This window comes from Bos javanicus, chromosome 11, assembly GCF_032452875.1.
Source record: "Bos javanicus breed banteng chromosome 11, ARS-OSU_banteng_1.0, whole genome shotgun sequence".
NCBI lineage: Eukaryota > Metazoa > Chordata > Mammalia > Artiodactyla > Bovidae > Bos > Bos javanicus.
The window spans coordinates 55,673,757-55,699,391 of record NC_083878.1 but is presented as its reverse complement, the minus strand read 5'-3'; the positions used below and the strand labels follow the sequence as shown (position 1 = coordinate 55,699,391).

General features: G+C 38.7%; 1 protein-coding gene and 1 long non-coding RNA gene across 5 annotated transcripts in view; one reads left to right on the top strand and one right to left on the bottom strand.

Annotated features, from left to right (window-relative positions):
* Nucleotides 1-25,635, top strand: part of CTNNA2 (catenin alpha 2) — a 1,363,902-nt gene that overhangs the window by 391,558 nt on the left and 946,709 nt on the right. The window lies entirely within an intron of this gene.
* Nucleotides 10,729-18,510, bottom strand: LOC133257170 (uncharacterized). Its single transcript, XR_009739433.1, has 3 exons — nucleotides 18,126-18,510; nucleotides 14,261-14,366; nucleotides 10,729-11,141 (listed from the first exon to the last, which is right to left on the bottom strand). It is a non-coding gene; the product is annotated as an uncharacterized LOC133257170 (long non-coding RNA).

Below are 25,635 nucleotides of genomic sequence, written 5' to 3'. Positions count from 1 at the left end.
TAGCTGGGCGAAATGGGAGAGGACTGTGTCTGGAACCCATGAAGCCCCTGCCCTACCCCCTTCCTGTCCCCTCTCTGTCCATGGACACTTTGAGAAAGTGTCCACCTGAGAAAACAGAGGGCGCCATACTCACACTGCCTGTCCTTATCTCAGGACCCTTGTGACTATCCCAGCCTCCCATGCCTGCCTTCTCCCCAGGGTGAGCCTTTAGCTGGAAACCAGCTGCCTCCCTGGGCTGACTCTTTCCTAAATCCTATCCCTTCCTCTTGCTTGAAAATTATAGTGTCTCTGGGATAGACTAGATTGTGTTGTCATTTGTCATACTTCATGTGCACCATATAATAGGTACACATTAAGGACTGAACCATGCTAACTGCCAAGTAACCTTCTCATCTGTATCCTTGCTTCTAGCAGCTGATACGCTTAAGCATTCTTCGTCTTAGAACAAAACCCCTACTCGGGGTCCTATCTCATCCCTTTCCAGCTCAATCTCTTCCCCTCTGTAGCAAGTCTGATATATTTACCTTGGAGAGTCTCATATATTTACCGTCTCCACACAGTCACCCTCACTCTTATCCCTGCAGCACATCTGCCTTTGCCGTCATTTTAATGAAACTTGCTCTCACTTTCATCACTAAATAACACATTGTTACATAAATATTTATTGCTTTGTTCATCCATTTTGATAGACTTGGAATTATTTTCCTCGTACAGTTCTTCTTTATCCTATTTTCTACAGATACATGGCTTTTATTCTTTAATGTTCTTACCATCCCCTTTCTAAAAAGATATTTATGGAAGGTTAAAATTAAGCTTATGGTTTCTCTGAATCATTGCTAAGTCAGCCTTTTGCCATAATCTGCATTAAATAATGGTGTATTAAAAACACTTTTCTCATCTTAATTTTAAGTGTCATGCTGCTGCTAAGTCGCTTCAGTTGTGTCCGACTCTGTGCGACCCCACTGACAGCAGCCCACTAGGCTCCTCTGTCCCTGGGGTTCTCCAGGCAAGAATACTGGAGTGGGTTGCCATTTCCTGCTACAATGCATGAAAGTGAAAAGTGAAAGTGAAGTTGCTCAGTCGTGTCCGACTCTTAGCAACCCCATGAACTGGAGCCTACCAGGCTCCTCTGTCCATGGGATTTTCCAGGCAAGAGTACGGGAGTGGGGTGCCATTGCCTTCTCTGTTAAGCATCATAATTCTCTATAATTTAAATTGTTCCTAGTGACTGAAAGGAAAACATGCTCTATCAAATTTCACTTGAGTTAATGCAATGTTAATTCTCCCAGACTTGCTGCATTTATTTTATTTCACTCAGTGTTCAAATAATATATTAGTTCCTTGAAAGTTGCTAAAGTTTCTTTTCTAAAAATGAGTTAAAGTGCTGACATTGAATGAACAGCAGTTACATTACTCATTTAAGGAAGAAAAGTGCTGATGTGTTAAAATCTTTTATTTAAGTTACAACTGCTCCTCTTGGATTTTTTAAAAAAATACAATGCTATTATGTGAATTGTAAATACCAAAATATTGTTCTGGGAAAAAGAAAGCTAAGAATGTTGGTAGGAAATTGTGCTTTTCTGGTATGGTAGCAGATTTCCGGTTCTTTTGCATTTATGAAATTTCTTACTTTGATATTATGAGTTTGTAAGTAGATAACCCAAACTTGCAAAACAGCAGCACTTTTCAGGTTTTTAAAGTACCTGATTGCTACTGTTATTTTCCTTTAAGGATTCACTATGATCTATGATATAAATCTTCTTTAAAAAATTGTTTTTTACGAGGCACTTAAGTTGTGAAATTTAATGCATATAATTGAAATGCTGATGGTTGTGCTTTAAAGTAATTCAAAACACTTTCTCTTTAGTGGATAAGTTTCCAAATTCTTGCCATGGTTTTCAATGCCCTAAATGATTGAGACCTTACTTACTGTGCCAGTTTTACATCCTCTGGAGTTAGAAATGCCAAAAAAAAAGAAAAAAAATTAAAAGTCGCATGTATGTATGAAAGGTATATATGAAAGATAAAGAGAGAGGAACCAGGAGTAGGAGTAGAAGGAAAGGAGAATGGGTAATAAAACCTTCAGACTGTGTTGCAGCTCTGAAAACATCTTGGCATGGCCAATGGGGAATTCTGGTGACACTTTGGAGGAATTATTCATCAAGCAGAAATGATCAGGTCCCAGTCACTGGTTAAACTGCTTGGGGAAAGCATATCTTTGGCTTGAAAGATGAGGTGGAACCCAAAGCTTCTGCAGTGGACTGTGTCACCTGTTTCTGCCTCATCTTTTCATTTTCTTTATAGAATATTTCAAATCAGAGACATTTTTATTTTTATAAATTCCAGTTTGTAAATTTTCATTGTACTATGGAGCATGATTTTTGTTTTGTATTTAAGAAATTTTTACTTAACCCAAGGTCACATCAATTTTATCCTCTCTTTTTTCTAGAATTTTATAGTTTCCAACTCTACATTTGAGTTTTTCATTCACTTTGAGATAATTTTCGTGTATGGATGAGGTAGTGGTCAAAGTCATTTATTTATTTATGTATATATTTATTTGGGCTTCACAGTTCAGTTCAGTTCAGTTGCTCAGTCATGTCTGACTCTTTGCAACCCCATGAATCGCAGCACGCCAGGCCTCCCTGTTCATCACCAACTCTTGGAATTTACTCAAACTCAGGTCCATCGAGTCAGTGATGCCATCCAGCCATCTCATCCTCTGTTGTCCCCTTCTCCTCCTGCCCCCAATCCCTCCCAGCATCAGAGTCTTTTCCAATGAGTCAACTCTTCGCATGAGGTGGCCAAAGTACTGGAGTTTCAGCTTTAGCATCATTCTCTCCAAAGAAATCCCAGTGGCTTAGTGGTAAAGAATCCACCTGCAATGCAGGAACCACAGAAGACGTGGGTTCAATCCCTGGGTCAGGAAGATCCCCTGGAGCAGGGTATGGCCACCCACTCTAGTATTCTTGCCTAGAGAATCTTACAGAGGAGTCTGGCAGGCTACAGTCCATAGGGTTGCAAAGAGTCAGACACAACTGAAGCGACTTAACATGCACACATTTATTTATTTAGTATATGAATGCCCGTTTGTACTACTAGCATCTTAAATAGGCTTTCTTAAAAAGGTTATCCTTTGCCATTGAATTACTTTTGCACCTTTGACAAAAATGTGTTTATCATCTACGTGTCTATTGTTGCTACTACACTATATTGTATCTTTGTAATAAATCTTGAAATCAGTATGAGTTTTCCAACTTGATTTTTTTCAAATTTGTTTTAGATATTCAACTTCCTTTGTTTTCTGCATAGTTTTTTGAATCAGCTTTTTATTTATTTTTTAATGAGATTTATTTTTAAATAAATAAAAAGGAGAATAATTGTAGATATAAATAAAAAGGAGGATATTTGGAGGATAATTGTTTTACAGTGTTATGTTGGTTTCTGTCAAATATCAATATGAATCAGCCATAGGTATACCTATGTTACCTCCCTCTTGAACCTCCCCCACCATTTTGACCATTTAAAAAAAAAAATTATTTATTTTAATTGGAGGTAATTACTTTACAATATTGTATTGGTTTTGCCATACATCAACATGAATCCACCACGAGTGTACACGTGCTCCCCATCCTGAACCCCGCTCCCACCTCCCTCCCCATACCATCCCTTTGGGTCATCCCAGTGCACCAGCTCCAAGCATCCTGTATCCTGCATCGAACCTGGACTGGCGATTCATTTCTTATATGATATTATACATGTTTCAATGGCATTCTCCCAATCAGCTTTTTAAATTAAATATGTTTCACTGGGTTTCAGATTGGGATGGGTTGAATCAATGGATTTACTTAGGGAGAACTGTCATCTTAACATTATTGAGATTTCCAGTCTATGCAAACAGTATTTTTCTCAGTTTATTTAGATGTTTTAAAATTTCTAATCAGTGTTCAACATATAGATCTTGTATGTATTTCATTATATGTATACATAAGTATTATTTCATATTATTTTAAATGATACTTCTAAAAAAATTAAATTTCCAGTTGTTCATTGCTATTATATAGTTATGTGTGTGTGATTGATTTTGTATCCTATGACTTACTAAACTCATTTATTAGTTCTAGCAGACAACTGTATTTTATTTGGATAGAGAAAATTTTATTAATGCTTCTTCATTATTCTTCATTCTATATGTCTTTCCTTTCTTTTTCTTGCCTTATTGCACTGTCTAAGATTTCTTTTATTATGGTGAATAGGAGTAACATCTGAAGTCATCCTTTCTTGATTCCTGGTGTTAGGGGCAAAGCAGTCAATCTGTTGTCCTAGGCAAAAAAAAGGATGAGTTGGTCATCCTACTCTTTACAACCCAACTCCTCTGTCTCCAAAATCCCATTTTTCACTCCTTTCCTCCACAGGGGAACACTCATTGCTTAACTTCATGTTAATCTCTGTCCTGGCATCTCACCAAAACAATGAATAAGAGGAAGACAAAAGAGGAAGTGAGGAAGCCAGCTGGGGAGGTGATTGTTTTACGCCATGAGAGGTGTGAGATTGGCAGCCTAGAGTAGTGGGAGCAAAGGGGGAAGAGAAATGGACATATTCGTGATTTATTTTAGATATTAGGCTAACCACTCTTAATGATGGATGAGATTATGGATTATGAGGCCTTTTCTGTGTTGAGTTTGAACAGTTAAGTGAATTGTGGCATCCTTTAGTGAAATGAGGAAGATAATGATAGCTCAGCATGTCCTCCACTCAATGGTGGATATGTGAGAAGAGATTTCAAGTGGGCATAGAGTTCCAGTGCTCCAGAAAAGTATAGCTTAGTGTATAGATTTGGTAAGCAGAGACACCCAGGTTCCAGTTAATGTCAAAGGAGTGCATGGGATCGCCAGAGGAGAGTGTAAGAAACAGTTGGTGCTGAAGTTTTCCTGGGGGTTTCAAGTCCTTCTGAGAATCTGATGAAAAGCTGAGAACTCTCGTTTTAGAAAAATAGCACATTCTTATATCTATTTATATATTAGTTTTTCAAGGCTCATGTAACAAAGGAGTCCTAAGAAAAATGGGTGTCTTAAACAACAGAGATATCTTGTCTCATGGTTCTAGAGGCTAGCAATCCAAAATCAATGTGTTGGCAGGGCCATGGTCCCTCTGAAATCTGTAACAGAAGCTTCTTCCTGGTCTCTTCCTCTCTTGTAGTGGCTGTCAGGCCTGGGCATCCTTTGACTGGCAGTTGCATCAATCCAGTCTCTGCCTCAGATGCCATTTGTGCCTCTGCTCTCTGTTTCTCTGCCCTTTTCTTCTAAAGTATTGGATATCAATCATACTGATTAAGAGCCCACCTTACTCAAGAAACACCTGGAGTAACAGGCAAATTTGGCCTTGGAATACGGAATGAAGCAGGGCAAAGGGTAATAGAGTTTTGCCAAGAAAATGCACTGGTCATAACAAACACCCTCTTCCAACAACATAAGAGAAGACTCTATACACGGACATCACCAGATGCTCAACACTGAAATCAGACTGATTATATTCTTTGCAGCCAAAGATGGAGAAGCTCTATACAGTCAGCAAAAACAAGACCAGGAGCTGACTGTGGCTCAGATCATGAACTCCTTATTGCCAAATTCAGACTTAAATTGAAGAAAGTAGGGAAAACCACTAGACTATTCAGGTATGACCTAAATCAAATCCCTTATGATTATACAGTAGAAGTGAGAAATAGATTTAAGGGCGTAGATCTGATAGATAGAGTACCTGATGAACTATGGAATGAGGTTCGTGACACTGTACAGGAGACAGGGATCAAGACCATTCCCATAGAAAAGAAATGCAAAGAAAGCAAAATGGCTGTCTGGGGAGGCCTTACAAATGGCTGTGAAAAGAAGAGAAGCGAAAAGCAAAGGAGAAAAGGAAAGATATAAGCATGTGAATGCAGAGTTCCAAAGAATAGCAAGGAGAGATAAGAAAACCTTCTTCAGCGATCAATGCAAAGAAATAGAGGAAAACAACAGAATGGGAAAGACTAGAGATCTCTTCAAGAAAATTAGAGAGACCAAGGGAACATTTCATGCAAAGATGGGCTCGATAAAGGACAGAAATGGTATGGACCTAACAGAAGCACAAGATATTAAGAAGAGATGGCAAGAATACACAGAAGAACTGTACAAAAAGATCTTCATGAACCAGATAATCACGATGGTATGATCACTGACCTAGAGCCAGACATCCTGGAATGTGAAGTCAAGTGGGCCTTAGAAAGCATCACTACGAACAAAGCTAGTGGAGGTGATGGAATTCCAGTTGAACTATTTCAAATCCTGAAAGATGCTGCTATGAAAGTGCTGCACTCAATATGCCAGCTAATTTGGAAAACTCAGCAGTGGCCACAAGACTGGAAAAGGTCAGTTTTCATTCCAGTCCCAAAGAAAGGCAATGCCAAAGAATGCTCAAACTACTGCACAACTGCATTCATCTCACACGCTAGTAAAGTAATGCTCAAAATTCTCCAAGCCAGGCTTCAGCAATACGTGAACCGTGAACTTCCTGATGTTCAAGCTGGTGTTAGAAAAGGCAGAGGAACCAGAGATCAAATTGCCAACATCTGCTGGATCATGCAAAAAGCAAGAGAGTTCCAGAAAAGCATCTATTTCTGCTTTATTGACTATGCCAAAGCCTTTGACTGTGTGGATCACAATAACTGTGGAAAATTCTGAAAGAGATGGGAATACCAGACCACCTGATCTGCCTCTTGAGAAATTTGTATGCAGGTCAGGAAGCAACAGTTAGAACTGGACATGGAACAACAGACTGGTTCCAAATAGGAAAAGGGAGTACGTCAAGGCTGTATATTGTCACCCTGCTTATTTAACTTCTATGCAGAGTACATCATGAGAAATGCTGGCCTGGAAGAAGCACAAGCTGGAATCAAGATTGCCGGGAGAAATATCAATAACCTCAGATATGCAGATGACACCACCCTTATGGCAGAAAGTGAAGAAGAACTAAAAAGCCTCTTGATGAAAGTGAAAATGGAGAGTGAAAAAGTTGGCTTAAAGCTCAACATTCAGAAAACGAAGATCATGGCATCCGGTCCGATCACTTCATAGGAAATAGATGGTGAAACAGTGGAAACAGTGTCAGACTTTATTTTTTTGGGCTCCAAAATCACTGCAGATGGTGACTGCAGCCATGAAATTAAAAGATGCTTACTCCTCGAAAGGAAAGTTATGACCAACCTAGATAGCATATTGAAAAGCAGAGACATTACTTTTCCAACAAAGGTCCATCTAGTCAAGGCTATGGTTTTCCTCTGGTCATGTATGGCTGTGAGAGTTGGACTGTGAAGAAGGCTGAGCGCCGAAGAATTGATGCTTTTGAACTGTGGTGTTGGAGAAGACTCTTGAGAGTCCCTTGGACTGCAAGGAGATCAAACCAGTCCATTCTGAAGGAGATCAGCCCTGGAATTTCTTTGGAAGGAATGATGCTAAAGCTGAAACTCCAGTACTTTGGCCACCTCATATGAAGAGTTGACTCATTGGAAAAAACTGTGATGCTACGAGGGATTGGGGGCAGGAGGAGAAGGGGACGACAGAGGATGAGATGGCTGGATGGCATCACTGACTTGATGGCCGTGAGTCTGGGTGAACTCCGGGAGTTGATGATGGACAGGGAGGCCTGGCGTGCTGCGATTCATGGGGTTGCAAAGAGTCGGACGCGACTGAGCGACTGAACTTACTCTGATATGACCTCATCTTAGTCAGTTACATCTGCAATAACTCTGTTTTTAGTAAGGTCACGTGGTGAAGTAGTTTGGACTTCAACATACATTTTTTTGTGTGTGTGATACATGATTTAACCCATAACAACTTCAGCCCATTGTAAGGATTCAAAAATTGCTTGAAGCCCAACCTCCAAAAATATAACAAAGGAACTCACCAACATTTGGAGGATGTGCACAGGAAGAGACCAGGGCTGAGTGAATGAAGAGGAACAGAAAGAGCAGAAGCTTGTGTCCTATTTCAAGAAGGCTGGGGAAAAAGAAATCAACACAGAGGTCACGCAAAGTTCTAAAAAGGTTTTCCTGGAAACCAGAAGAGTGTATCTTCTTTCCCAAAGGCAGGTCCACACAGTGCTGCTGTTGATCCTTAATGATAGTAGTAAGTGCTAACATTTTTGGCTTTTATGGATGTTTGGCACTTTATCTAAGCACTTTTCATTTACTTACAGTAACTTTATTATTATCCCCATATTATAAATGAGGAAACTAGGGAGTTGAAATATTAATAGCTTCTTTATAGTGATAAAACTGGCAGGTGAAAGACATCTCAAACCTTCACAATATTTAAACCAAAACTGTTGGTTCTCCCTGTCTGTTCCTCCCCATGCATGCATGCTCAGCTGTGTCCAATTCTTTGCAAACCTATGGACTGTAGCCTGCCAGAGTCCTATGTCCATAGGATTTTCCAGGCAAGAATACTGAAGTATGTTGCCATTTCCTTCTTCAGGGAATCTTCCCAACCCCAGAATTGAACCCACATCTCCTGTATCTCCTGCATTGCAGGTGGATTCTTTACTGCTTGAGCCATCAGGAAAGCCCTGTACCTCCCCATTCTTCTCCATTTCAGTCATTAAGTAAATCCCCAAATCACTGATTTTTTGTTTTTTAACCAAATTAGCTCATCTCTTCATCTCATTTCATGGATGAAATAGATTCATTTTCCTGATCATCTAGACTAGAATATGTACTCATCTATCTCTCTCGCCTTTTTCAAAATTAAATCAGTAACCAAATGTTAATCTCTTATCTAACCCTGCCAGTGGTTCTGCATGGCCCTTAGGATAATAAAGCTTTGATTGGGCTCTTGTCCACATTTTCAGCCTCATCTCCTAAGATGTTCTTTGTGGCATACTCTTTCTCCAGCAGTACCATAACCACATTGAATCATGTCCCGTGTCTTCCGTCTTCCCTTTGCTCTGTCTGTAATGGCTTTTCCTCTTGGCGACTGGTGACCTCTGTTAGTATTTAAGCACCCAACTCACAGTCACATTCTCTTATGAGACCTTTTATGAAGTCTTGTGTGAATTATCAAAGGCAAAACCAACGTAAAGAGGACATGAGCTTTGCCTTTAACATGCATTTAATTTTATTGAGGTCTGAGAATGTGAAAGGGACAGGAAATGGGTAACTTGAATAAAGAAGAGAATGATTCTGACAACAAATTGTTACAGAATTTCAAGAAGGAGATAAAGGATCTTGCTAGAGGGCCATTCACTTAAAACCATATACCTACCTCTCAAAAACCGAGCTTTTGAAGATATGTGGTGAAGAACTTTATGCTGTTCTGCTAATGTCACATTTACCCTCTTGCGTATTTAGCTTCTGTTTTTAATCTGCTCTTTTCAGTAAGCCTCATTAGCTCCTGGGTTATTTATATAGTTCTTATCTACCCTTAAGCATTTATTTTTCTGAGTGCTTATTACCTTGAAAATAATGCCTTCAATTATATAACCAAATCAGATGACAACAGATTACATTAAAAAGTTTACTTTTTGTTCACTTTTATATTTTTCATTTTTCATAATTTGATATTACTTAAGATGGAGTGTAAATATCACAGTTAGCATATTTGATGTTTTTCTTAAATGGATTTTGTGAGTTTTTTTCTAAAAGACTGTTAATTATGTCATTTTAGATAAAACCAAGGACCCCTAAACCCTAGAATCTTGAAAATTTTACTGCCTTTATGGCCCAGTTTCTCTTTTAGTCAAGTTATATAAAAGATATTTTGTTTGTTTGCTTTTTAGATTTTGTTAACAGCTTCCCTGTAGATTTTATGTCACATCCTTTTAAATGCAGAGACAGATAAAGATAGGTTATAATTGCGTTTCAAGCAAACTCAGTAAACAAAGCACTGTGCTGTGCTGTACTTAGTCGCTCACTCATGTACCACTCTTTGCGACCCCATGGACTGTAGCCCCCCAGGCTTCTCTGTCCATGGGGATTTTCCAGGCAAGAATACTGGAGTTGGTTGCCATTCCCTCCTCCAGGGGATCTTCCTGACCCAGGAATAAAACTGGGGTCTCCTGCACTGCAGGTGGATTCAAACAAAACAAAATAAAAAGTAAGTAGTACTTTGGCCCTATTTATTATTTGTTCTCTATCTTTAAAATGTCACAGAACTCCATCCTCTGTGTTCTATGACTTACTGTATGTACTGTAGTTACACCAGTACATACAGTCTTTATAATTATTTACTTAATTACTTCCTTCTCTGTCTCTTCCAGTCTTCATAACTCCTAGCATATAGAGACCACTTACATTTTTGTACATCCTTAGCACTGTACTCAGGAATATCACTCACCTGACTGAATGTATGCCAGGAGTTCTCCCTACCTTGTGAACATCATAACTACTTTATCTACATGTGAGTTAAGAACATCAGAAAAAGTAACAGCTTCCTTTGATGTTTGAAGAACTTCAAATGACCCAGAGGGATGGTACGGGGAGGGAGGTGGGAGGGGGTTCAGGATGGGGAACACGTGTATACCTGTGGCAGATTCATGTTGATATATGGCAAAACCAATATAATATTGTAATTAACCTCCAATTAAAATAAATAAATTTATATTAAAAAAAAAAAGAAAATGTTCCCAAAACTAAAATGGAATTCAGTTGGAAAATGATGAAAATGCCATACAATTTTTCAAGGGTCATTTATTGTTTACAACAATAAAGGCTGATGTTGTTAGCCCATGGTTGTTTTATTATATTCTTTCTTACCTGTGTAATGCCCAACTTCTGTGAAATCTCTGGGAAATTTGATTCATATATTATCATGCACAATTTCCCTTTCTTCACCACATCTGGAATTTTCATCCCAATTCACGTGTAGCACACAAACCAGGTTTATTTTTGAAAATGGCAGTTATTTACCAGGAAATACAATGAAGTAGCAAGCATAGACCCATACATGACAGATGGAAGCTGCAGATTTCCCACTTGGCTGTAGTCCATATCTTTGGAAAGTCTTTCTACTCATTCTCAATAGTTGAAAACATAGGGAATCCTTTAGTCCTGGCTTCCCTGGATTTAAAGTGTTGTGTTCAATTTAAATTTGGCACAGTGGTGAAGAATCCACCTGCAGGTGACACAAAAGACTCGGTTTCAAAACCTGGGTTGGGAAGGGAATGGCTACCCATTCTAGTATTCTTGCCTGGGAAATCCCATGGACGGAGGAGCCTGGCCAGCTACAGGCCATGGGACCACAAACAGTTGGACCCAATTGAGCAACTGAACACACACCTACACACACACACACACACACTCAATAAAGTTGTTAATTGTTCACATAACTTATTATAAAGGAAAGGGGGAGAAAGGAAATGTCTGAAATTCACCATATTTGTTGTGAAACATTTCTGAAAAGTTTACATTCATTTCTCTTTTAACTTCATTTCCTCTCAAGTTCTTCAAAATGAGATGACTTATACTGGGAAATAAGAGGCTTCCCACATGGCTCTGTGGGTAGAGTATCTGCTTGCAATGCAGGAGACCTGGGTTTGGCCACTGGGTTGAGAAGATCCCCTGGAGGAGGGCATGGCTATTTACTGGAGAATCCCATGGACAGAGGAGCCTGGTGGCCTACAGTTCACAGGGTTACAAAGAATTGGACATGACTGAAGTGACTGATCATGAGCACGAGCTACTGGGAAATATTGCTTAGCTGCACAGCTCCAGTTTAAACACCGAACCTCTGCTCTCCACTCAGTATTTATTTTCCCAGTATCAGTTGAAATATTATATGAGGATGGAGTTTTGCAAATGGCAATTCCACAGAAAACTGTTAATAGTATTTTTATCTTTCATGTATTTCCTAGAATGATTGGTTTTATTTAAATTAATATGTTTATGTCTTCATAGGGTTTCATAATACTAATATAACATGAGCAAAATAAATATCATAGAAATTACATAAAAACTGAAAACTGAACCTTTTAAGGATACTGCAAACTTTTATTCATTTTGTCACATTAAGAGGAAAAACAAAACACAAATACAAGCTGGTGTGAACTGTTAACGCCCCTGTAAGATCCCAAGAGACTCAGTGGTAAAGAATCAGCCTGCCAATGCAGGAGATGCAAGACACGTGGGTTCAATCCCTGGATCAGGATGATCCCCTGGAGTAGGAAATGACAACCCACTCCAGTATTCTTGCCTGGAAAATTACACGGACAGAGGAGCCTTGTGGGCTCCAGTCCATGCGGTTGCAAAGAGTCATACATGACTGAGCACAGCACACACACACACACACACACACACACACACACACACAAGATAAAATGTATTCATTCATTCAGCTATTATGCTTTAATTGTTTTTAGATGCTGAACACTTAAATGATCAGGAAAAAACAAAGTTATCTTGAGTACATAAAACTAGTTGAACGGGGAGCTTCCTTAGTGATTGAGTGGTAAGACTTCATGCTTCCAATACAGGGGGCCCAGGTTTGATCCCTGGTCAGGAAACTAGATCCTGCATGCCATAAGTGAAGATCCCATATGCTGCCTGCTGCAATGAAGACTGAAGATTGCATGTGTTGCAACTAAGATGTGGTGCAGTCAAATAAATAAATAATAAATATTTAAAACAACAACAACAAAAATTAGTTGAACAGGAGATATATAAAAATTAAAGAATAAAGGAAAGTATAAGATACATTCTATACTGTGTACCAAATGTTGAGGAAGAAAGCAATATATGTCATCTTCCTGAAAAAAGTGAATTATATGAATTCAGTTTTTGAAATAAGTAAGGGATATGATGGACAGATAGGAAATCAGTGGATTTGTTCTGTACAGAAATTACAGAACAAAAGCCTGGTTTGAGCATTGTTTAATTGGTATTTTTTCCACATCTGCCACATTGGAGAGTGTATTGAATTGATGTCTACTAGACTTTGAAGTCTAGAGCTGTTTTTCAGCTTTATATGTATTTTGCAAACTAAAAGTTAAGAAAAATACAGCAAAGATTTACTAAAATCTTGAAACAGAATGCTTTTCTTTACCTTTTTCCATTTATTATTTTGTTTATAATTTATTCTGCATAAAAGAATAGGATGTTTTTGCTAGTGTAACTGCTCAGATATTATACTTCAAAACAAATTATCTGCCTGTCCTTTGGTAACTTTATTTTTTAAAATTACAGTTACACTAATGAAAAGTCTTTTGTCAGTTAATTACCTGGGTATTGATATTTGACTCCAGTGTTTCTTCATGATCTGTGATTAATTTTTTAAAATTCCATCTTTAGGAAACTAATATTAGACTAATTAATTCCCTACATATAATAGAAATTCAGTGCTTTTTGTTCTTCCCAAAGTTATTGCAATGAAACTCATTATAATTTTTGCTGCTAATGTAGTTTAGTGGACAATTTTTTATTAATTGGAAACTCTTCTTTATTTAAGATAAATGAATTTAAGCCTAATGGAGTACTTCATCCCAATATGCAAATATAAGCATTTACATTTAGTACCAGCATCTCATAGTATGGGCTTTTCTGTTGGCTTAGACAGTAAAAAGTAAGTAAGTGCGAGTCGCTCAGTTGTGCCCTACTCTTTGCAACCCCATGGACTGCAGCCCACCAGGCTCCTCTATCCATGAGATTTTCCAGGCAAGGATACTGGAGTGGGTTGCCATTTGCTTCTCCAGGGGATCTTCCAACCCAGGGATCGAACCTGAGTCTCCTTCACTGCAGGCAGATCTTTACCAACTGAGCTACAAGGGAAGCCTATGGTGGTAAAAAGGCTTCCTGCAATCAGGAGACCCGGGTTTGATCTCTGGGTTGAGAAGATCCCCTGGAGAAAGGAATAGCTACCCACTCCAATATTCTTACCTGGAGAATTCAATGGACAGAGGAGCCTGGCAGGTTGCAGTCTCTGGGGTCTTAAAGAGTCGGACACAACTGAGCTACTAATGCTTTCATTTCACTTCTCATAGTATAGTACTGACTGTGTTAACCACCTTTATCTATTTGAGTGGAATTCATGTTAAATGGTATGAAGTACATAATAACACAGGAGTCATTCTCCACACTTCTCCCTTTACCCTGATGTCTAGTTTGCTCCCAAGTCTGGCTCACATTGCCTCTTAATATCCCTCAACTAATTATGCTTTTGTCCATCCTCCCACCTCCTAGCCCAAATCATTGTTTCCTCACTTGTCACTGACTGCAGTGTCTTCTCACACCCCTGCTCACCCGTATGTGGATCCCTGTAGTCTCTTCTCTGGTCTGTAGAGGGCTCTTTCCAGGGCACATTCCTTGTTAACTTGGGCTTCCAATTTAAAACATGTCAGGGGGCTCTCTGTATTTTTAGAATAAAGACAGAACTCTTGAGTGTGGCCTATAAAGCCACATGTGGCTCATGTCCTCCCAGATCCTTAGGACACATTTTATACCCTCCCTCTCCACTTTGCCCACCACCTTCCCTGATCAGATTGCAATCATACTCATCTTCAATCCTTTGACCTCCATAGGCTCTTTCCTGTCATATGCTGATCTTTTTCCTGATATATATTTTTTTCTCCTAATGTTTTTATGTATTTATTTGTTTATTGACCTTTTGATGCAGCGTTTGGAATCTTAGCTTCCAGATCAAGGATTGAACCTGTGTCCTCCCTGCAATGGAAGTGTGGAGTCTTCACCACTGGACCACCAGGGAAGTCCTCTCATGTTTTAGATGTCAGTAAAAAAATAATTTCTTCAGAGATGACTTTCTTGATGACCCTTGTCAGGTTCTCCCACTAAAGAATCAGAGAAGGGTGACTTGTCCTCACTGAAATGTTTTATTAGTCAGAGCTTGAGCCATGACTGTTGATTATTTTATTGCTGAGTATGGGCCTCACTGGTGGCTCAGTGGTAAAGAATCCACCTGCCAAAGGGGATGTGGGTTCAATCCCTAGATTGGGAAGATCTCTTAGAGAAGGAAATGGCAACCCACTCCAGTATTCTTGCTGGAAAATCCCATGGACAGAGCAACCTGGTGGACTATAGTTCATGGGTCACAAAAGAGAGTTGGACATGACTTAGCGACTAAACAACAACAACATAGGACCTAATAAGAAGAATAATAGGCAGTCAATAAAAATTTATTAAGTCTGTGAACAATAAAAATACTTTACATTTTAAATCTTATGAATATGAGCTATTTAAAAGACAGAACCAACCCATCTCATGGAGTTTATTATGGAGTATCTCTTATAATCAGAGGAAAAGGGATAGAAGCTTAAATGTCCCTAGATTATGGATGGGGTCAAACTCCTATTCAATTGTAACTCTAAATAATTTTAAAATATTTAACCACAGATTAATCATGTTTCCTTGGGATATTGTTGTATATGATATTGTTAGTTATAGAAAATGACATGGAAAACTAAGCTGTTTATCATTTTTAAGTCCCCTTTTCCATCCCCACCTCACAAATGCCATCAGGTGCTCTGGGTAGATAACAACCTAAGATCTGGTTCTATATATTGAAGAAGTTTGTTTACTCCCGAGGATTAAACATAAAGACCTTTTAAGAAGCCAAAAATAGTGATAAATCCAGGGAGCTGTGTCTCTTTTGGAAAGAAGATCGAAACCACACTTTAAAGAGGGAAAGGAAATGAGATAAGATCTTGAAAAAGTTTGTAGGGAGAAATAAAAACAGGCAGAGTCCAGTCTTTATCTTTTCAAACAACCTGCCATGCTTCAACTTCTGAGCATCTGAGAGCCCAAATCAGATCTCCTCTGGAGCCTGGTTTTGATGCTGATAAATGTTGTTTTCACAACTTGCTGTTGCCAAATATGGTTTCTCTGAATTACCCAGAGGACAAATACAATCCTCCTCCTCCTTTTTTTTTTTTTCTTTTTCTAATTGATTTTGAAATTATCATACCTCAAGCATGGGTCACCCTGGTTGGGAATAACTTTTAGTAGCTATATGAGCCAGTAGATGAGTGTATCCATGGCTACTTTGGGGGTCATATAGTGTTTTTTAAGAGTGCCACAATGAGTCCGAGGATTAGACATCAGTTTGAGGACATGGAAAACCATGTTGTATCTTTCCAGATTGCTTTTGAGGGAACAGGCCTGCTGTCCTAATGCTTGTGAGTCTGCAACTATTCAGGAGTAATAATGCTCCTGTTTTCTCCAAATTTAGCCTAGTTTGGTCAAATACCTAGCACTGTCTTTTGAACTCATATAAAATGAAAATGGGCTTTCTGGGTGGTGCTAGTGGTAAAGAACCTGCCAGCCAACACAGGAGACATAAGAGACATGGTTTCAATCCCTGGATTGGGAAGATTCCCTGAAGGAGGGCCTGACAACCCATTCCAGTATTCTTGCCTGAAGAATCTCATGGACAGAGGAGCCTGTTGGGCTACAGTCCATAGTCACAAAGAGTTGGACACAACTTAAGCGACTTAGCACAATGTAAAAATCAGACTGAAGGATCTTGAACAAGATATTTTAAAAATAAAGGATATTCCACAGGATCAAGTAAGACTGGGCTTGTATTATACATTCTTTAGCCTAATAATCATTATGATATGCTGAGATGCTTCATGACCCATGTACACCTTCTGAATCATCAAAAAAGTTCACCATTTTAAAAAAAAATATTACTATTAAATGTATTTTGGCTTTAAATTCCTTGACCTTTGTTAAACCTTGTGTCTTGTATTTATATATTTCATTAAATATGTTCTACTATCCTTGGATTCCTTGATTGTTGTTTGACCTCATGTTTCAATAGGTAGCCTAGTAGGATAGTTACAAGCTTGGGTGTTTGGGGTCAAAACACAAACATTTGAATCCCTGTTCTGCCACTTGCTTAGCCAGTGGCTAAGACAGTACTTTATGACTTAGCCAGTACTTAACTACTCTGTGCTCACAGAGGAATAATCAATGTACTTATCTCTTTAAATGAGTTAATACACACAAAACACTGATAACAGTGTTAATATCTTAGTAAGAGCAAATATACTGATGTTATAATCATCATATTCGTTACTGTATAACATTCTTATTGTTTTTATTAGAATGCCTACTATATGCAGACCATTTTTCTGGGAAGGGGTGATAGTGACTAACCTGCAGAATTAGCTTCTACCCTCCAAGAGCATGAATCCAGTGGGCAGAGACAGATTTGAAGCAAGTAAACAAAAATAAGGTAATATCTAAAGTAAACAGAATGAATAAGGTACTATGGTTTTGGATAAGAGGAGAGAACTATTTCAGAGAGGATGACCAAGGATGGCCAGCCTGAGTTGTATTTTCATATGTCATTTCTAGACTGAAAGAGAGCTGATTATGGTAAGAAGAGGGACAGAGTTGCTTTTCAGGCAGAAAAAAAGCCTGAGGACTAAGAGTCTTAAGGAAGAAGGCCTTTGCTGAGCTCTAGTAAATGAAATTGGGCCATTATAGCTGGAGTTAGAGCAAGATGGAGAGAAACAAAGTGAGGTGGAAGGAGGCAACAGGAGCCGAATCATGGAGTCAGCAAGCCTTCAGTAAGCTTGCTGAACTCAGCAAGAGTTCAGCCTTAAGTTCAACAGAAGGTATTACAGTCATCACAGGCTTTAAAATTCTGGAAGATTATTGTCTGCCACATTGAAAAGTGTATTGGGGGTGAAATGGTGAAGCACCAGTTTGAGTTTTTGAATGGTTTTAGTGAGAGAGGAAATGGTTCAAAATGTTGGCAGTGGTGATTAAGAGAAGGCTGATGTATATGGAACATGGAAGGAAGGAGGGAAAGACAAAAATGAAAGATGTTTCCCATTTATCTGGCTTGAGTAGCCAGGGAGATAGTTGTGCCATTACTGAAAAAAGACAAGGTGTGGATTAAACTTGAGCAGTAGGGGAGAGGATGGAATAGAGAACTCGGTTTGGGATTAAGATTAAGATTCTGACAAAAATAATGTTATAAAAGTATAATTGGAAATAAGAATTTGAAATTATAGACAAGGTAAGGGATGGAGTTAGAACCTTAGGAGATATGATATAGATGATATTTAGAGCCTTAGGGATGGCCAGATTGATCTACGAAAGAAATGTAAAGAAAAAAATGAGGATGCTAGGAACTTACTCCCAAGTGTCTCCTGCATTTAGAGGAAGATACAAATATCCATTTCTCATTACCTTGGGTACACGAAATGAAAGTGTTAGTCACTCAGTCTTGCCTGACTCTTTGTGACCTCATGGACTGTAGCCTGCCAATCTCCTCTGTCCATGGAATTCTCCAGGCAAGAATTCTAGAGTGGATAGCTATTTCTTTCTCCAGGGGATCTTCCTGACCAGGAATCGAACCTGGGTCTCCCACATTGTAGGCAGATTCTTTACCATTTGAGAATGATTGCATTGTCACTTTGCAATCCTGTAAATATCAGTATATTGCTAGACAATATAGTGACACTGTATAGTATGTGATATTGTGACATTATGCTAACATGGAAGAACTATAAATGCTATTCCCTCCTTTTTCATTGCTTTGTTTAGGTCTCTGAATGGAATTCACTTTCCCAAAATATAAAAAGAGTATTAATGAAATATATCCTAGACACATATACAAAAGTGACATGTCATAGTAAATACAATAAATAGATGTTAGAAACATCAGTTTGTATGTTACTCTGAATATTAGTCCTTTCCACTATAAAGGAAAAAGGAAAAATAACTTGGTAATTCATTGAGACATACAGATTCTACAGGTGACCACTTACATGGTATATTTGGTATATTTTTTCTTTCATAAGTACTATTTTGAGAAATAAAGCATTGAAAACTAAGGGACATTCATGTCCATAGGAAAATTTCATAATACCCAGATAAAATTACCTGAATGCAAAAAGAGAAAGGATGTACTGGATCCGAGACATGAGTCTGAATTTTGTCAGAGATGATGTAGTGAGAGAGTATTTGTCATTTCTTATGACTTAAACCCCCCACAGTCCTGGTAATTGGAGTAGGGGGGCATTACAGGGATCTGAAGACAATGGACGTTTGGTCTCAACCAAACCAAGTACTCAAGGCCTCCTGGAGCATCTGGGGCCATCATCATCTTTCTACCCAGGTGTCTTCTGGGACTGAACAAGGAGTCAAGGTCTCCCTTGCTGTCACAAATTGTAATGCCAAGGAACAGGAAAATATGCATGTGTGTGCACTTCTATGAGAGGTGTATTAGACTAATTCAGCTTCTTCCGTTACCTTTCAGTAAGGGCTCTGTGTATAGACTTCTTTCTGATTTCACAAGTATGATCACCTTTAAACACAATCATCAAGGAAAGAGAATAGAGGTGTAATGGAACAAGCTTTGAGTTGGGCTTAAAGAGTGGCATAATTCAATGAAAGGAGGTAATCTGATCATATCCAGACACAGGAAGACAATGAGGAGTCATTAAATTGACTTCAGAGACACTGTTCACTTTATTAAATACATTCAGGCTTATGGCATAAAGCCATGTGGAGTTTTTCAAGGAAATTACTATTTTTGATTATCAAAGAATGTCTAAAGTTCAGGCTGCTCTGGTGGCTTTAAAATATTTAGCCAAAACAAAATTATCCACATGACAAATAGATTTTAATTGTTTAAAAAGGCAAATAATCAGGATGTTTTGTTGAACACAACTAGAAAATCAGGAAGGAGTCAGTCAGGAGATTAGCAGGCATAGGAATGTGGGGAACCATTTCTTTGATACCAAATTATTTTTGTTGTTCAGTAACTCAGTCTTGTCTCTCTGTGGCACCATGGACTGCAGCATACCAGGTCTCCCTGTCCTTCACTGTCTCTTGCAGTTTGCTCAAACTCATGTCCATTGAGTCGATGGTGCCATCCAACTATCTCATCCTCTGTCACCCTCTTTTCCTCCTATCTTAATCTTTCCCAGCATCAGGGTCTTTTCTAAGGAGTCAGATATTCTCATCAGGTGGCCAAATATTGGAGCTTCAGCTTCATCATCTGTCCTTCCAATGAATATTCAGGGTTAATTTCCTTTAGGATTGACTGGTTTGATCTCCATGCTATCCAAGGAGCTCTCAAGAGTCTTCTTCAGCACCACACTTTGAAAGCATCGATTTGTAAATGTTCAGCCTTCTTTATACCAAAATGCAAACTAGCAAACCTTTAATATAAGAAGCAGTAAACTTGCACATGGATGGTGACCAAGGATGACACATCATCCAAGTGTCCCAGGTCGAATGCCCTACTGTGTACCTGAAGAAACAGCTAGAATTAGAATGGGTTTTGCAATCAGCAATCACAGAGATACTCTTGCTATAGAAGCAACTGTTTACATTTACAACTGTTTACATAGGAAAATGGAATTTTTCCTATGTTGTTACTATTGTTTAGTTGCTAAGTCATGTCCAACTCTTTTTTGCAACCCTATAGACTGTAGCCTGCCAGGTTCCTCTGTCCATGGTATTCCCCAGGAAAAAATATTGGAGTGCGTTGTCATCTCCTTCTCCAGGGGATCTTCCCAACCAGGAGATCAAGCCCACACTTCCTGCATTGGCTGCTGGGTTCTTTACCAGAAAGCAACTGGTGCTGCTAAGTTACTTCAGTTGTGTCCGACTCTGTGAGACCCCATAGACGGCAGCTTACCAGGCTCCCCCATCCCTGGGATTCTCCAGGCAAGAACACTGGAGTGGGTTGCCATTTCCTTCTTCAATGCATGAAAGTGAAAAGTGAAAGTGAACTCACTCAGTCATGTCCGACCCTCAGCATGGACTGCAGCCTACCAGGCTTCTCCATCCCTGGGATTTTCCAGGCAAGAGTACTGGAGTGGGGTGCCATTGCCTTCTAGGCAGTCCCATATTGTTCCATATCCTTGGGAATAATTGTATGATTTTTTTTTTGAGTCTTATCTTTTAACAAGAGAAATAAAACTTTGTAGAAGCAAAGAAATTAGAGGGAAAGTATCTTCATACTGTTTTCTATACTGGCTATACCAATTTATATTCCCACCAACAATGCAGGAGAGTTCCCATTCCTCCATATCTTCCTCAATTCTTGTATGTTGTCTTTTCTGATAACAGCCATTCTGACAGGTGTGAAGTGATAGCTCACTGTGGTGTTGATTTGTATTTCCCTGATGATTAATGATGTCGAGCATCTTTTGAGTGGTAATGTGCCTGTGGCCATCTGTGTATATTCTTTGGAAAAGTGTCTTCAAAAACAGACCAAAAAAAGTTATAGAAAAAGAGATCAGACTTGTGGTTACCAGAGGTAGGGTATGGGCAGTGGAATTGGATAAAGATGGTCAAAAGGTACAAAATTCCAATTATAAAATGTAAATAAGTATCAGGGATAACATAAACCATGATAAATATAATTAACACTTCCTTATGTTGTATATGAAATTTGTTACGTGAGTAAATCCTAAGAGTTCTCATCACATGGCAAAAGCTTTTTGTCTGTTTTTTAAATTTTGAATCTGTATGAGATGATGGATGTTCATTCAGGTTATTTTGGTAAACATTTCATAAAGTATGTAAGTCAAATAATTATGCTGTACATCTTAAACTTACATAGTGTTGTATGTCAATTATATCTCAATAAAAATGGAATGAAATAAAATTACATAAACTTGAGGAAAGGAAAAACAGGATCTGTAATAAGTGACAATGATAACCACACTTTCATGCAATTATGAAAAAAGCATTGCATTGTGAACACAAACAATTCTATACAAGATATCTAAAATCAGAGTTGAATTCGCATTAGTCTACTGTTTTATTTTCTGAAGACAAAGTCACATTTTTATCTGGTCTGTGGAAAATCTATTATGTTCCTGAATCTTCAAAATGATACCTTTTGTCTATCCTATTATTTCTTTGATTACTTGTCCCAGGTAATTACTTTTTATCAGATCAGATCAGTCGCTCAGTCGTGTCCGACTCTTTGCGACCCCATGAATTGCAGCACGCCAGGCCTCCCTATCCATCACCAACTCCAGGAGTTCACTGAGACTCATGTCCATCGAGTCAGTGATGCCATCCAGCCATCTCATCCTCTGTTGTCCTCTTCTCTTCCTGCCCCCAATCCCTCCCAGGATTAGAGTCTTTTCCAATGAGTCAATTCTTTACATGAGGTGGCCAAAGTACTGGAGTTTCAGCTTTAGCATCATTCCTTCCAAAGAAATCCCAGGGCTGATCTCCTTCAGAATGGACTGGTTGGATCTCCTTGCAGTCCAAGGGACTCTCAAGAGTCTTCTCCAACACCACAGTTGTTCAAAAGCATCAATTCTTCGGCTCTCAGCCTTCTTCACAGTCCAACTCGCACATCCATACATGACCACAAGAAAAACCATAGCCTTGACTAGACGAACCTTTGTTGGCAAAGTAATGTCAAGTTATATATATATATAATATATATATTAAGTCCTATATATTGTTACATTAGAATAACTTAAATATGAAGTTAAAGGCAAGCTATGAAAGTTAATCACCACCTGCATCTGTTCTTTTTATTAAAGATCTTGTGCATTTGATAATTTTTCCTTCAAGTTGTTATATTAAAATAGGTCTTTTATTTTTGGCATTTCATTTCTATATGAAAGACAGCACTTTCAACAGATTGCCAAATACTGTCTTTGCCAACTAAATCTAAGATGCAACATTTTTGAGATACAAGCCTTATGATTACTGTGGTATTTTGTTTTTGTGCATTTATAAGCTAGAACAGTGCAAAACAATGCAAATACAACTTAGTATGGGAACCATGCCTTTCTTATTCACTGCCTGGCAGAAAATTACCTTCATTGTTGAGTGAATGTAGAGAATTTCCTTTTACTGTGCAGAGTGATGGCTTAAAGGAGAAGGTGACTTTAACAAGCAAGAAAGAATACTGAAAAAGCTATATTAAGGATCAATTGTAAAGTAATGGCCTTTCCTTTCAGGCAGCCAGTAAAGCAAGAGAGACAAGTCCTAGGAAAAGTGTCTGCTGTTGGGCTGTGTTTACTGAAGGAGATGCAGAAGACTCTATTGAATTTAAAGATGCAATGTGTGGAAGGAGAATATAAGAGTTGTCTACAGCTGTGGTTTTCAATGTGTGATCAACTAACAACATCTCAGTCACCTGAGAACTTGTTAGAAACGCAAATTCTCTCTCAGTCCAGTCCTAGTAAATCAGAAAGTTTGTTTTCACAAGCAGGGGTCATTCTGATGCACACCTGAAACCAAGAACCACTGGTCTGAACTGGGATATTTGCCACAATTGCCCAAATGAATGGCCCACATTAATTAGATTGACTGAAGAACTGTCAAAAAGCTTCAGCATGAATTGAATCTTCCTTAATGGACTTATTGATATACATAATGAAATGTTTAGGACCCCTGCCCCAATGAATTATTTGAAAGGATCCAGTTTATACTTGAAGAAACTGTTGATATCTGAGCACTTCAAAAGTAAAACATTTTTGAAGGAACTGACTCTTACGTTTGATGATGATCAGAGATCTGTAGGAAGAATACACTGGGAAGCTGCTTACTCCTTGTGAGCAAACTTACTTCTATAAAATGCCCTACATTCACCTGTTTACACATGTCTGTTTTTTAAAAGGGCAGTTTGTATTCCTGTAGACAGATGTCTAAAGATACAAATTATTCAACATTAGGTAAAATATGTTGGCTTAAATGCATGGCAGAGTATAATTGACCTGCTTACACTATTTAATGATAGGAGATTTTGACTGGAGTATATCTATTTCATGGGCTTCCCGGATGGCTTAGCGGTAAAGAATCTGCCTGCAATGCAGGAGACACGGGAGACTTAGGTTCAATCCCTGAGCCAGGAAAATCCCCTAGAGAAGGAAATGGCAACCCACTCTGGTATTCTTGCCCAGAAAATCCCATGGAAAGAGGAGCCTGGCGGGCTACAGTCCATAGGGTCTCAAAGAGTCAGACATGATTGTGTGCACACACACACACACACACACACACACATCTCCTTCAGTGACCCCAGAAACTGACTTTGAGTAAAGGATTTCAGTACAGTAATTTATTTAGGGGTTTCCCTGGTGGCTCAGAAACAATATGCCTGCAGTGTAGGAGACCTGGGTTCTTTTAAGAGATAATCCCAAGAAGCATCCATAGAGATGCTTGAGACAGATCAGGGAGCTAGCAACAGTTCCTATTGTTACTGGGAACCTATGGGATGCAATGTAAAACCCATCTCAGAGATCCTGCTGGAAGGTCTAAGGAAAATGGAGTATTTATCCAGGATATTATCAGCTGCTGTCTGTCATTGGTTTGGGGTTGGTAGAAGTTGGCCCTATGGCCTGCCGTGTTACTCTGGAATTCAGAGAAAGCCCAAGGGAAGAGTCCTTATGCTGACTTTGAAGTAGTCCATGGATTGAAAAGAAGTTCTGAGAAGACGTGGACTGGATGCAGCCTCATCTGCTGAGCAGTAGAACTGGTGAAGAGCAGGTGGTAGGCCAGCCCCCTAAAAGAGGAAGTGGAGTAGATGCTCAAAAAACTCCAAATCAAAACCTAAAAAGGGCTCCTGGGACTCTCAAAGGGAGACTCTGTCTGCTTCACAGTGCTGTCCAGGCATGATCTGGCTTCAGGCATCCAGGAGCATTTATTTAATGTTCACCTGCACTTTACATTGTGATCCACCCCAGGAAGATAATGAAAGCAATATGGCTCCTGGCTTGAGGCATTTGACAAGCTCGTCTGGAGGCAGGAGGCAGAAAACTAGAGCTCCAGGCTTCTGTTCAAAATGACAAATGTAGGCTGTAAAAAGGAAGACCCTGGTGTTTACAGAGGCAACAAATTAAATGCAACCTGCCTGGGTTTGATCTGATGCCCATTCCTATTACCATGTGCTGACACTTCCCAGAAAGTTACCCTGTGAGTTTCCAAAGGTATTTTGATATTCTGCCCTGCCAGAACACCATGCTTGGTGTAATGTTGGATGTGTATTTTTATGAAATGTTACAATTATTAATTCATGGTAATTGAAAAAGGTGCCTGTGGTAACTGGTTTGTCTTTTATTGCTTTCAGTTCCAAATGTGACCTATTGTTATTCCCATTCCCACTTCTCTTCTTGCTCTGTTAAGTGTATAAAGTTGAAAACCATAAATCACACTGTCTTTCTGATCCATGTGAACCTAACAGGCCAAATGACTATACTTTACTTAATCATTTTACAAAAAAATTAACTCCATATCCTTCTTACAAACAAATGTGCAAGGTTCTCACAGTATATTAGATTTTTGTAAGAGTTGTAAACTTTGGTTTTAGTTGGTAGACTAAAAAGTGTTTAAATAAATTTGGAAATAAGTAAAATAAGAAAAGTGATTATTTTTCTCATTGAAGTATATTATAGTTACTTTTAAACTGTTTTTCATTTTTTCAACTCTTAAGCCACTTCCAATATACTCATATTTATAGGGTTTTCCTTGTAAAGCTTTGCATTATTTAGATTCTTAACACTAATAGCCCAGAATTCCTTTCCCAACCTCTCTCCCGTCTCTCTCTTTTAGTGTTTTTAACTTTATTTTTTAATATATTGAATAGATATACCTGGTGAATATTTCAGAAGACAGATGATGATCATCAATCATGTTACTGTAGGATCATTCTTGTTCCCAGC